Here is a 10,600-nt window from a genome sequence, read left to right as displayed (position 1 = left end):
TCCTTTAGTATTTTCACTGCTTTTTTAAGACAGCGGGAGTTATATAGTTCTTCCAGTGAGGGAAGAGGGCATCCAATAATTTTTTGGGCAGAGTTGATGACCCTCTGGAGCGCCTTCCTCTCTGCGGCTGTGCAGCTGAGGAACCACACGTTGATGCAGTAGGTGAGGATGCTTTCCACGGAGCAGCGGTAAAAGGACACAAGCAGGTCTTGTCTGAGGTGGTATTTCCTGAGTATTCTCAGGAAGTAGAGTCTCTGTTGTGCCTTCTTCACGATCGCCTTGGTGTTGGTTCTCCAGGTCAGGTCATCTCCTGGGTTTTTAGCTTATTCAGCTGCAGGTTGTTGATTTTGCACAGGGCTGACAGCTGCTCTACCTCATCGCGGTACGCGGTCTCGTCACCTTTGAGATACAGCCCACCACGGTGGTGTCGTCAGCGAACTTGATGATGGCGTTGCTGGGGTGGACTGCGGTGAAGTCGTGGGTGTAAATGGAGTAAAATAAGGGACTCAGCACGCAGCCCTGGGGGGATCCGGTGCTGAGGCTGATGGCTGTGGAGGTGTGGGGGCCTATCCTGACCCTCTGGGGGCGGTCAGATAGGAAGTCCTTGGACCACCGGCAGAGGGGATGGTTTAGTCCAAGATCTAGGAGTTTGGGCACTAGTCTGTCAGGCAGGATGGTATATTGAATGCCGAGCTAAAGTCTACGAGAGAGCAGCCGTGCGTACTGCGTAGCCCCCCCCCTCTCTCCAGATGGGACAGGGGTAGAGTGGAGAGTTGTAGCGATGGCATCCTCCGTGGACCTGTTGGCTCTGTAGGCGAACTGGTGGGGGTCTAGTCGAGGTGGGAGGCTAGAGATGATGTAGGGCTTGAGTGTCTTTTCAAAGACCTTCATGGGTAGGGAGGTGAGTGCGACTGGACGGTAGTCGTTCAGGCAGCTTATGGAGTTCTTATTCAGGAACCGGGATGATTATGGAGGTTTTCAGGCAGATGGAGAGGGTGAGGATGGACTGGATGATGGAGGTGTAGATGGCGGTGTAGAACATGGTCCTCGGCAGCCTGAACTTCCTCAGCAGACGCAGGAAGAACATCCTCTTCTTAAGTTATTGAGAGTGTTGATGTTCAGCTCCCATTTCAGGTCGCGGGAGAGTGTCATGCCGAGGAAGCGGCAGGACTCCGCAGAGGCCACCGGGGGTGCCTCCCAGAATGATCGGGGTGGGGGGGGCTGCCTTCCACTTGAAGTCCACCACCATCTCCACTGTTTTCTGGGCGTTTAGGTCCAGGTTGTTGCAGCTGCACCAGCTCTGCAGCCTCTCGATCTCCCTCCAGTAGGCAGACTCATCCCCCTCCTTCCTCAGTCTCAAACTCCCCCAGCACCGGGGTTATAAGAGACAGGAAGAACCCTACTCCTTGCCACCTCCCACAACCCAACAGCAAGAGTGTCATTCAGGGATGGAAAACTGTACTCACATTCATCATCCCACTCGTCGAAAGAGTATGGTTCTCAGCATTATGCTCTAAAGGGCCCAGGCAGGGACGCAAAGACCTCCACAACCGAATGGAGCACTCTGGAGGACACGATGTTAATGTCCTCTAGCAGCCTCTGGGATGATAATTGAATCAGCAGCATTAGATGACCAAGCTTAACACAACTGGCCTCACATACTGTAGCCTGCTTTGCAGATTGGTGGAAGACACTAGACTGAATGAAGCTTTGAAACACAGACCACACTACAGATGGTAGTGAAAGGGTTAACCTTCTGTAGTGTGGTAGTGAAAGGGTTAACCTTCTGTAGTGTGGTAGTGAAAGTGTTAACCCTTTGTAGCATGGTAGTGAAAGGGTTAGAATAACCGGAATTCAGAATCGCTGTAACAGTCATTCTGACTGCTCACATATTACTGGCATATAATTTCCATAATAAATAAAAATCAAAGAATATATTTGACTCTATACAATTCTAATGGATTTTTATAATTTATTAATTAATTCAGAATACCGCAACATGCTTACCATAAATGGAATGGATTAAAATGTGCTATCAAGTACTGAACAGTTCATAAAACAGTTGTTAAGAGATTATATTATAGGCTACTATAGTACTTATATTATATACTACTAGTATTTATAGTACCAACAATACATTATCTACTCTTGTACCAAGAAATACTTTTGGGGTAACAGTTTATCTCCTGTCCAATCAAAGGTCAGCTATTGTTGGTAGATAGTATAGTATAGGCTATAATATAATGTGCAAATAATATACTATCTTTAGTAGGCAAATCAATTAACACAAACACTGATGACACAACATCTAAAACCTATGGGTCAGAATGACCTCTATGGTCTTTTTAGGCAGAAACACTCAGAACACTTTTGTGTTTTGTAAATTAAATGTAAAAACAAATAAATAATACAAATATACACATATTTAGGAAAGGTCATAGCACTACTGACGTGGCCTTTTTAGTGGTAATCAGCTACATCCCTGATGTTGCAACAAGTGCTGTATATGGGTGGTGAGAGAGAGAGAGAGAGAGAGAGAGAGAGAGAGAGAGAGAGAGAGAGAGAGAGAGAGAGAGAGAGAGAGAGAGAGAGAGAGAGAGAGAGAGAGAGAGAGAGAGAGAGAGAGAGAGTGTTTCATGGAAAGGGAAAAGGAAGGGAAGGAGAGAGATGAGAGGAAGGGAAGGAGAGAGGAAGGGAAGGAGAGGAGATGAGAGGGGAAGGGAAGGAGAGAGAGATGAGAGAGGAAGGGAAGGAGAGAGATGAGAGGGGAAGGGAAGGGAAGGAGAGAGAGAGGAAGGGAAGGAATAGATGAGAGAGAAATGGAAGGAGATAGATGAGAGAGAAATGGAAGGAAATAGATGAGAGAGGAAGTGAAGGAGAGAGATGAGAGAGGAAGGGAAGGAGAGATGAGAGAGGAAAGTGAAAGAGAGAGATGAGAGAGGGAGGGAAGGAGAGAGATGAGAGGGGAAGGGAAGGAGAGAGAGGAGGGAAGGAGATAGATGAGAGAGAAATGGAAGGAGATAGATGAGAGAGAAATGGAAGGAGATAGATGAGAGAAAAATGGAAGGAAATAGATGAGAGAGGAAGTGAAGGAGAAAGATGAGAGAGGAAGGGAAGGAGAGATGAGAGAGGAAGAGAAAGTCACCAGTAGGATCAACGTGCTCCGACCAGCAGATTTAATTCTAGGTCTTCCTGTCCCAGTGCCCCAGCTGAGGCCCTCTGTAACTCAACTCTGTCTTGGACAGAGAGAAGGAGAGGAGTGGAGAGGGGTGGTGGGTGTGGGGGTCTAGGGGTGCGGGGAGGAGAGAGAGAGGATGGTGGAGGAGGAGGGAGATTTACTGTTGTATTAAAGAGACATGGGAGTAAGAGAAGGGAGAGTGGGGAATTTATTTCTCTTCTTTATTCAGTGGCTTTTTAAAAGCTCCCTGTGACTCCGAATAAATCCCCTACCCTTCCTAAAGAGCCACCGAGTGATTAATGACCTATAACACTATACACACCTGCACCGCCTGAGAGAGAGAAGAAAGAGAAGGGAGGGAGAGAGACAGAAGATACAGAGCGATAAAAGTAACAGCACTACAGGGAGGAAGACGACAGAGATAAAAAGAGAAGATGAAGAAAGAAAAAATATATAGCTGCAAGCCAGCCTAGACAAGGGTACAAGCACCTCAGCCTATACAAGGGCACAAGCAGCCTATACAAGGGTACAAGCAGCCTATACAAGGGTACAAGCAGCCTATACAAGGGTACAAGCAGTCTATACAAGGGTGCAAGCAGTCTATACAAGGGTGCAAGCAGTTTATACAAGGGTGCTAGCAGTCTATACAAGGTGCTAGCAGTCTATACAAGGGTGCAAGGGCCAGCTATTAGTGTGTTATTAGTGCCGGCCCCACAGCCCCAAAACAACTAGGTAGTCGTTGTGAGCAGCAGTGAGCAGAACACGTTCGAGAATTGCGATCGCTTAGAGCGAACTATTGGATATTATGAAAAAGACTAAATGGATTATATGGATGATGATTATGGATGATAAGGTGCGTTTGTTGGACTAAGCACTACTGGTCAAATATAAAACAACTACCAAATCGACCGATGAGGAAACCTATTCGGCTCCATGGTATAGTCTGAACCGAACCACAACAATAGTAACCTGGCTGCAATGCAATGGCGAGCGAACTATTGGATATATGATGAAGAAGACAAAACGGATTATGGATGATGATTATGGATGATAAGGTGCATTTCCACCAGACTATGATGTTGGACTATGTTGGATCAAGCACTACTGGTAAATGTAAAACAAACAACTATAACCAAATCGACCGATGAAGAAACCTATTCGGCTCTCTGTGATATAGTCTGGCCCGAGCAGATGAAGTAGACGGATGAAGGCTATATGTATTAATCCTGTTCTGATTCAAGACACGTTTGGACGCGACCTGAGAAATGGAGTACATCTAAAAACAAAGGTAACGTCTTTTTTTTACGTGGTACTTTACCGAAACTATCATAAAACATGCGTTTATATGATTGCTGTTTCGGATATAAACGACACCCCCCCCCCCCCCCGGCTTTGTGAAGAAACAAGGCCATGTGTTTACCTTTGACCTGGAAATAATGTGTCTCAGGCGAGCAAATAACATGATCTACGCATCAGACCACGTGAGCGGATCGGCGCGGCCGAGAAATCCGCTCTTCGCTCTTTAAAGCTTGGTCCGCTCCGCTAATCACTCATGTTGACCCCGCCCCCAAGTCGCTCTCCGCTCGCTCCCCCGCTCACCTTGAATCGAGCGCTCCCCGCTCCCCGCGCCAGATCGCTCGGCAGTTTTTTTTCTTCTTTTTTTGGAGCATGGTGTAAATGAGCTCAAACTACAACAGTCTACACCCCCTGGGCCCCCCTTAACAATTGTTTGTATTGAGCCGCATTGTAATTGTAGCCATTCTGCCAATGTTAAATATAACGTTGTTTATCCATTCACTATCTCTATTAAGCGATGATAGGCTAGCCGAGCCACAATGCTATGGTCGCTGCCATTAACGTTAGCATGTAAGCTAACGTCAACAACAATGGCGTCGATATACTTTTTTCTAACTGGAGTGAGTGTGGGCGTCTCTACAGTGACAAAGCCTGAACGAACAGCCTATCACAGGTTCACCCTTCTCATTGGTTGAAAATGGCCTTCATGTTTGTACATCGCCATCTGTTGCTTTGGCATTGTACTGCATGTATATATTACATCAGTGTTAAACCACTGTGAGCGGCCTCGTCGCGCCGACTCATTTTAAAACCCACTCCTCGCTCACGTCAAAACCGGCCGCTCCGCGCCCCGCGCCGCTCACGCTCCGATCCGCTCACATGCACTGCTACGCATACCGAAAACACTCTGTAACTCGCGTTCCAGGAAATCTGCTTGGATCTTTGTGAAACGAGGCAATGTTTATATTGGAATTGTGAACGAACGAAGGTATGTAGAAACAACCCTTTTTTACATGCTGTACTACAAATAGTGTCTGTCAAATGAGCCATACTATTGTCTCTATAGCATATATAGAATATACAATAGCTCCGCAAAGATCATGAAATATCGCAAAAACTGTCACGAAAAGCTGGCCGAGACAGCAGGGATGGGGGTACACGCTGGCGCTGAATGAGTTAAGAGGAAAAGAGGCTAGATACGTGAAAAAACGTATATCTTTTTTTCTCACAAATTCAAATCAAACATCTCAAGTTGATCCCAGCAATGACAGAAAATGATAATAAATAGGAAACACTGGGGCTCCCCTACATCAAGAAACTCCTGAAAACTTACAGGATTTACCGAATCTTCATTATAGCATCTGCCAAATGCACATAGATGAGACAGATACTACATTTTCCTTATATTTCTGACTTAAAATATTAATTTAAATGGATTTTTATTTTTATAAAGAAACGCCCACTTGCGGTCAGAAGCAGTAGCCTATCAGTTAAATTTCTTAAGCTGATGATTTGTTACATTCCTACAGGATATTGTGGCAGATCTCACCCCCCCCCCCCCCCCCCCCCCCCTCTCATGGATATGTGAAGGATGGGAGATATTATTGCCACGGAAGGAGACAATTAGGTAGCTGATTAGTACTGATAGAACACACCTGCACATCATTAGTTCACCCACATTTCACGTTCACACACCCAGACCCACACACTACAAGCCACTAGGTTAGTCAGGAGTAAGTTGAGCGGAGGTGAGGTTGGCGTTGTTGTATTGAGAGAGAGAGATTGAGTTATTCGGAGTTGTGTAAGGTGAGAGGTAGTGAGAGGAGAGGTGAAGGTGAGAAGGTGTTCATTGTGTACTGGACCCTAGACTGGCTGAGAAACCCCCTTGTGTACTCAGCCTGACCGGACGACTACTCTGAGTATTGAACAATCCCTTCTTCTGTCGATGAGCCTGTTTTGTGTTTTTGACCATCGGACTGTATTCGGACTGTATTATGACCATTCTCTTGCCTATCAAACTGGATTCTGCCTTAATTCAATAAATATTCTTATTGATTATATTGCTCTTGTGTGGACGTTTGAGTTTGTTTGTATTTGAACCGTGTCGAGTCTGGACCCCACCAGGCTCGTCACAATATATATACTGTATACAGTGTATTGAGTGAATAAAACAACTATTTTTATTCCGCATATGGCAAGAAACGGGCCTGCTCTCACACACCCCACACACAAATACACTACAAAAAGGTCACTTTAAAAACAGATCTGTATATTTGTATATTATTGTATATCATTGCCTTTATTTCTTAAGCTTAGCATTGTATTTTATTCTTATTACATTTTTATCATGTCTATTCTATTTACTATTCTATTTTATTATTTACATACATACATTTCACTGCATGTCTCATGTATGTATGTGACAAATAAAACTCTTGAATCTCGAATCTTGTGAACCTTCAATAAACCAGTAGTAGAAGTAGTAGTAGTAGTAGATTGTAATGTCCTTGGGGCACATGGTTGACAAGAGAATTGCCACCATGGACTATTGTTCTACAGTATTATCGCGAGAGAGAGAGAGAGAGAGAGAGAGAGAGAGAGAGAAATGTATCAAACGCAGAGCATGGCTGGTAAAGCACAACATCGTGGGCAGGAGAGCAGACACACAGAGACTCTGAAGGGAGAGTCTGAATAATAGATCAGAAAAACCTGAATTATTCAAGGAGTGGAGAGAGAAAGAACCAGGAGGAGGGAAGGAAGTTGAAACAACCAGGAGGGAGGAGGGAAGGAGAGAAGAACCAGGAGAGGAGGAGAGAAATAACCAGGAGGAGGGAACGAGAGAGAGAACCAGGAGGGAGGAGGGAAAGAGAGAAAGAACCAGGAGGAGGGAGGAGGGAAACCCATATGAACCAAGAGGGAGGAGGGAAGGAGAAAAGAACCAGGAGGAGGGAAGGAGAGAGAGAACCAGGAGGGAGGAGGGAAGGAGAGAAAAAACCAGGAGGGAGGAGGGAAGGAGAGAAATAACCAGGAGGGAGGAGGGAAAACAGAAAAAAACATATTGTTTGTACAAATGGAACGTGATTCGACATTTACAGTGCATGCTTTTTTTTTTGCACAATTAGAACAACACAGTAACAGTAAATAAATAATTATAAAGTGCAAAACAGGACAGAACAGTGAGACAACAATAAGACTGTAAAGTGCAGTGGTTGGGGACATGGATGCATGCATGCAGCACAAAGTTCAAGTCTAGAATTCCAGCCCTAGCAGCTTGCCATAGAGGGGGGGGGGGGGGGGTGGAGCAGGGGGACACCTGACTCGTTTACCAGGCGAGCTGCTGAGGGGAAGAAACTCAGTCTATGGCGGGACCTAAGTGTCTTGGGCAGCCGTAGCCGCCTGCCGTGGGGGAGCATGGTGAAGAGGTTATGACCCAGGTGGGCGGGGTCTGCCATGATCTTCCTCACCCTTCTCAAGGCCCTGTGGAGTGTCTACCTATAGGGACTCGAGGGAGGGAAGGGAGTGGCCGATCACCCTCTCTGCCGAGCGTATCACCCGCTGCAGCTTGGCCTTGTCCCTGACCGTGGCCGCAGAAAACCAGGTGAGGATGGAGAGGGTGAGGATGGACTGATGATGGCGGTGTAAACTGGACCATCGTGGTCCTCGGCAGCCTCAACTTCCTCAGCTGACATAGACAGAACATCCTCTTCCGGCCTTTTTGTTGAGAGCGATGGAATTCAGCTCCCATTTTAGGTCCCGGGAGAGTGTCATGCCGAGGAAGCGGCAGGAGACTCCACAGAGGCCACCAGGGTGTCTCCCAGAATGATCGGGGTGGGGGCGGCTGCCTTCCGCCTGAAGTCCACCACCATCTCCACTGTTTTCTGGGCGTTGAGGTCCAGGTTGTTGCAGCTGCACCAGCTCTGCAGCCTCTCGATCTCCCTCCTGTAGGCAGACTCATCCCCCCCTGGATATGAGACCCACCAGGGTGGTACTGTATCGTCCGCAAACTTCAGGAGCTTGACCGAGGGATGCAGAGAGACGCAGCTGTTGGTGTACAGGGAGAATAGTACTAGTAGTGAATGATAGGTTGAAGTGTATATGATGATAGTGAATGAGAGGTTGAAGTGTATATGATGATAGTGAATGAGAGGTTGGAGTGTATATGATGATAGTGAATGAGAGGTTGGAGTGTATATGATGATAGTGAATGAGAGGTTGAAGTGTATATGATGATAGTGAATGAGAGGTTGAAGTGTATATGATGATAGTGAATGAGAGGTTGGAGTGTATATGATGATAGTGAATGAGAGGTTGGAGTGTATATGATGATAGTGAATGAGAGGTTGGAGTGTATATGATGATAGTGAATGAGAGGTTGAAGTGTATATGATGATAGTGAATGAGAGGTTGGAGTGTATATGATGATAGTGAATGAGAGGTTGAAGTGTATATGATGATAGTGAATGAGAGGTTGAAGTGTATATGATGATAGTGAATGAGAGGTTGAAGTGTATATGATGATAGTGAATGAGAGGTTGGAGTGTATATGATGATAGTGAATGAGAAGTTGGAGTGTATATGATGATAGTGAATGAGAGGTTGCCGTGACCCCCACCAGAGCTCCGTCTGAAAGGACCAGTCAGCCAAGGCTTCCTCTCTCCATCCTGCAGCCCTGGCTGGGAACTCCCCTGGGGGAGGGGCTGCCAGGAGGGGCCCGCTTTCACCGTATGGGCCTCACACACACACACATCAGACCTTGTGTTGCGCTGGTTATACACACTCTATTGTGCATGAAAAATACACATTCTGTAATACATACATATGCTCGCACACATACACCCAAACAAACACACACACACACACATGCATAGATACACAAACACAGAGAGGCTCAAAGTAAAGCAGGACTTTTCCTCTTTCCTTGAAAATGTATTCTATCATAAGACAGATCTAGAAAAAAGGTGGGGGTGGTGGGGGGTGGAGAGGATGGGGGGGTGGAGAGGATGGGGGGGGTGGAGAGGATGGGGGGGTGAAGCCCGGGTGCACTCAAATCCGCTCTACTGTGACAAGGTCTGCCAGAGTTCACCTCCGAATCCTGCTGCCAAAGACAACACACACACACAGGAACAAATGGAGGACAGGGGCTCTCTCACCTGAGTGACATGTGGGGGAGGGGGAGGGAGGAAGAGCAGATGGGGCGGGATGGGAGGGGGATATATTCATATTGACTTACATGGAATATATAAAAGTGTCCGTTCCAACTCATATACAGACGTAGAAACATTCTGAATTACGTGACACAAAAACACGAAGATGTGGTGACGAATCAGACAGTGTGTGTGTGTGTGTGTGTGTGTGTGTGTGTGTGTGTGTGTGTGTGTGTGTGTGTGTGTGTGTGTGTGTGTGTGTGTGTGTGTGTGTGTGTGTGTGTGTGTGTGTGTGTGTGTGTGTGTGTGTGTGTGTGTGTGTGTGTGTGTGTGTGTGTGTGTGTGTGTGTGTGTGTGTGTGTGTGTGTGATGGGGGAAAGAGATTATTCATGGAGGCAAAAAAAGAGAAGGTTGAGGGTAGAATGTAGAGAAGAGCCATGTTGCAGCAGCAGAGGAGAGGTCCAGAGTATACAACAAAGAAGGCACAACAATCTCTCTACAACGGCAAGCTATTAACCTATTTATAACTAGTATTTAAACTAGGCAAATCACACCAAAACTATCTGTTTAACCCTTTCACTACCACACTACAGAAGGTTAACCTTTCACTACCACACTATAGATGGTTAACCGTCTGTAGTGTGGTAGTGAAAGTGGTTGTGAAAGGGTTAAACCCTTTGTCGTGTGGCAGTGAAAGGGTTAACTTTCTGTATTGTCGTAGTGAAAGGGTTAACCCCTTGGTAGTGAAAGGGTTAAATCTGCTCTCAGATTCATCACTAATGATAGATACGACACTCATCACTGTGTCCTTCATAAGTAGGTTGGTTTGTCCTCTCTGATGGAGAGGGAAAACAAATTATAAATTTAAATTAAAATGTACTGGTAAGCTATCTCCTTATAATACATCATTATTGGAATGGGATTTTGGAACCGATGGAACCTGTTCTAGTGACTAGCAGGTCTTAAGGTCCCCTGAGTTTGC

The sequence above is a fragment of the Notolepis coatsorum genome, assembly GCF_963971535.1.
Source record: "Notolepis coatsorum genome assembly, contig: SCAFFOLD_317, whole genome shotgun sequence".
Classification (NCBI taxonomy): Eukaryota; Metazoa; Chordata; class Actinopteri; order Aulopiformes; family Paralepididae; genus Notolepis; species Notolepis coatsorum.
This window is presented reverse-complemented; position numbering follows the sequence as displayed.